A 4,648-nucleotide genomic window follows, 5' to 3' on the forward strand; every position below is an offset into this window, starting at 1 on the left:
GCACGTCAATATGCTTAGTCCGTTCATGATGAATTTGTTCTTTGGCTAAGTATATAGCACTCAGACTATCACAGAAGACAGTTGCTTGATCCTGATGTAGGCCTAGATCACTAATTAGTCCTTTCAGCAATATTACCTCTTTAACAGCTTCTGTTAATGCCAATGCCATGTACTCTGCTTTTGTTGTAGACAAAGTCACAGTAGGTTGCAGAGTCGCTTTCCAACTAACAACTAAGCCCCCAAGAGTAAATACATAACCATGTTAGGATTTGTGTCTCTCAAATCTGACCTGCTTGAAAACAATCTGTAAAAACACAAGAAAGAAGAACACAAGAACACACAGATTTATACTGGTTCACTCAAATTGAGCTACATCCACTTCAGCCACCACTAGATTTACTATGAAGAAAAAGAAGGAATATAGAGTTTTTGCCTCACACTTTATCTCTCTAGAATTCAGTCTTCACAATATAAACCCTCAATAATCACATATTTATAAGGTAAACATTCAAGTAATAAACCTAAATAACTTTGGTCAGGCCCAAGCCAAAAACCAAAAAGAAAACCCAATAAACTCTAATTAACAATGTAGAATTTATTATAAGTGTAGGCTCCATAACTCAACAATCTCCCACTTGGAGACTAACTTCATCATCTCTCGACCGGTGGCGACTTTCCATCCAATATCTTAACGAAGAAGACCAACTGAAGTTGCACACAACTTCAGTTTCTTATTTGTCACAGATTTCGTCAACATATCAGCTAGATTCTCACTCCCGGGAATCTTTTCAAGAGCTAATACTCCATCTTCTAAAGCTGACCGGATGAAATGATAACGAACCTGTATATGCTTCGTCCTGCCATGATAAATAGGATTCTTTGCCAAATGAATGGAACTCTGACTTTCGCATCGCAACACACTACCTCGCAGTCTTGACCCAATTCTCGCAAAAGAGTTGTAACCACATCATCTCCTTAGCAGCTTCTGTCACAGCAACATACTCTGCCTCACAACTAGAAAGAGCAACAATCTTCTGCAATTTTGAAACCAACTGATTGCGGTACCTCCCAGAGTATAAATGTACCCTGTTGTGCTCTTCCTACTATCAACATCACCACCATTGTGAGCATCAACATATCATTCTAAACCCATATTAGACTTTCGAAAACACAAAGCGAGACCCGTACTTCCTCTTAAGTATCGTAGTATCCACTTTACTGCTTCCTAATATTGTTTACCCAGATTGCTCATGAATCTGCTAACAACTCCCACTACATGTGCTATGAATGGTCTTGTGCAAACCATCACATACATAATACAACCAATGGAAGAGGCATACGGAACAATTGCCATGTAATTTTTCTCCTCCTCTATTGAAGGCGACTGATCTTTAGATAGTCTGAAGTGACTAGCTAAGGGGGTAGTAACTAGTTTTGCATCATACAAGTTGAACCTGCTAAGAATTTTCTTCACATATTCTTCTTGTGAAAGTTTGAGAACTTCTTCATCCCTGAAAATTCTCATCCCAAGGATTTGTTTAGCAGCACCCAAATCCTTCATTGCAAATTTTTCAGACAACTCTTTCTTGAGCTTGTTAATCTCATACAAGCTTGCTCCAGCAATCAACATGTCATCAACGTAGAGGAGAAGAATAATGTACGATTTATCAAATCTCTTGATATAACAACAATGATCAACTTCACACCTTAGAAAATTGTTACTTTTCATGAAGCTATCGAACTTCTTGTACCATTGCCTTGGAGCCTGTTTCAAACCATACAGACTCTTCTGAAGCTTACACACAAGCTCATCTTTTCCTTTAATTTCAAATCCTTCTGGTTGTCGTATATAAATCTCTTCATCTAAATCACCATGAAAAAAAACAGTTTTGACATCCATTTGTTGAAGATTAAGGTTTTCTTTCACAACCAAACTCAAAATAGTTCTGATTGTCATCAATTTAACTACTGGAGAGAAGATTTCATTGTAGTCAATACCTTCTTTCTGTTGTAATCCTTTCACAACCAACCTGAAGATCCATTTGTTGTGAAGTGCTTTCTTTCCCTTTGGTAGCTCAGTGAGCTCCCAAGTCTGATTCAACATTAAAGAGTCCATCTCATCTTTCATAGCAGACTCCCACTTAATTGATTCATCAGATTGTATTGCTTCCTCAAAGCATTCAGGTTCACCTCTATCTGTCAACAATATATAGTTCAGAGATGGAGACCACCTCTCAACTGGTTTTCGATTCCTTGACGATCTTCTCAACTGTATAACCGGTGTTTGCTCATTTACCTCTAGGGCCACATTCTCAACAATTTCATCTTCAACAACACATTGTTCTTCTTCGACAGTCGGTATATATTCAGCTGAAAAATCTCTCAAATCGACTATACCAGTCTCATCCAACTTGGAATCATCATCTGATGTCTTCCCAACACAATCTTTGTAGAGAACCTGTTCATTGAAGATAACATTTCTATTACGAATGATCTTCCGATTTTGATTATCCCAAAAACGATAACCAAACTCGATATCACCATAACTAATAAAAAACATTTATTAGACTTTGGATCAAGCTTGCTCCTATCACATTCATTAATATGAACATATGATAAACAACCAAACACTTTCAAATAAGAAAGGTTTACCTTTTTATTCCTCCAAGCTTCTTCAGGAATTCTGAATTCAAGAGGACCGGAGGGTCCCCTGTTTATCAAATAGGCAGCAATATTAATAGCTTCTGCCCAAAAGGTTTTAGGTAGCCCTGCATGCAATCTCATGCTTCTAGCACGCTCGTTCAATGTTCGATTTCTTGAGGCGTTCGGGGAACAGTCTTCACCATACTGATCCCATTAACAGCACAATACTCTTTGAAATCTGAATTGATATATTCACCTCCGTTGTCGGATCTCAAGCATTTAACTTTCTGATTTGTTTCATTTTCCACCAAAGCCTTCCATTTCTTGAAAATAGAAAATACTTCAAACTTGTGCTTCATAAAATATACCCATACCTTTCTTGTCGAATCATCTATAAATTTCACGTAGTATTGTGATCCGCCAATAGAAGAAACATGTGCAGGTCCCCACACATAAGTGTGTACCAACTCTAGCCTTTCTTTCTTGAGCTTCTTCCCAATTTTTAAGAAACTCACCCGTTTCCATTTTCCAAGAATACAGGTTTCAAATAACTGATGTTCAATAGACTTCAGTTTTGGAATCTGTCCATTCTTCAAAAGAATTTTCATCCCTTTTTCGCTCATATGGCCCAACCTGCAATGCCACAGCTCACTGTTCTTCGAGTCATCAACTACAGCAACAACTGATTCTCTACAAGTTGAAGTCGTGTATAACGTTCTAGTTTTGTGACCTCGAGCAACAACTATTGCTCCTTTAGTCACCTTCCACGCACCTTTTCCACAACTGAAATTGTGACCTTCTTCATCAAGTTGTGTAACAGAGATCAAATTGCGCATTAAACCTGGAATGCGTCTCACCTTATTAATATTCCAAACAAACCATTTGCCATTTTCAATTTGATGTCACTAATGCCAACAATATCCAATGACTCATTATCTGCGAGATAAACTTTCCCATAGTTTCCAGACACATAATTCTCCATTAATTCTTTGTGAGCAGTGGTGTAGAAAGACGCTCCTGAGTCCAAAACCCATGAATCTATCGGGCTATCAATAGACATAAGTAACGCATCAGTGACAGATTCTGTAACAACATTGGTTGCATCATTTTTATCATCACCGTTTTTCTTCGGTGCTTTGCAGTTCCTCTTCAAATGACCCTGTTTACCATAATTCCAACACTCAAATGTCCGCCCATACTTGGACTGACTCCTCTTGCTCCTCGACATAGATCTGCTCTTACTTCGGTTGAAATTTCTATCATTACCTCTGCCCCTGTTTTCCACATTCAAAGCAGAACTTTTGAACGTTTCACCAGAATCAATTTTACGAACCTCTTTAGCAAGAATACGATCTCTAACTTAAACAAATTTCAGTTTAGCATTTCCAACTGAATTACTAATTGCTTCCCTCATAGGTTCCCAACTATTTAGTAGAGATGCTAACAAAATCAGGGCACTAACTTCATCCCCAAAATCAATCTCAAAAACTAGCAATTGATTCACAATTGTATTGAATTCATTCAAATGAGTAGTGACAGAAGTACCATCAACCATTCTTAAGTAAATTAGTCTTTTTATTAAGTGTACCTTGTTGTTAGCAGATGGTTTCTCATACATATCAAAAAGAGCTTTTATCAGACCCATGGTGGTCTTCTCCTTTGCTACATTGTGAGCAACTGTCTTGGCTAGCGTCAATCGGACAACTCCCAAAGCCTGTCTATTATGGAATTTCCATTCAGCTTCATCCATCTTCTCTGGTTTCTCACTCAAAGGAACATGACGCTTTTTTCCATAGAGATAATCTTCAATCTGCATTCTCTAGAAGGAATAATCTGTCCCATCAAATCTTCCAATCCCATGTCCTATACTGTTCTCACTTGTCATTGCTTCCAATGCTCAGATCTAGCCTAGCTGCTCTGATACAAGTTGTTAGGATTTGTATCTCCCAAATCCGACCTGCTTGAAAACAATCTGTAAAAACACAAGAAAAAAGAACACAAGAAC

Source organism: Impatiens glandulifera, chromosome 1 (genome assembly GCF_907164915.1).
Source record: "Impatiens glandulifera chromosome 1, dImpGla2.1, whole genome shotgun sequence".
NCBI lineage: Eukaryota > Viridiplantae > Streptophyta > Magnoliopsida > Ericales > Balsaminaceae > Impatiens > Impatiens glandulifera.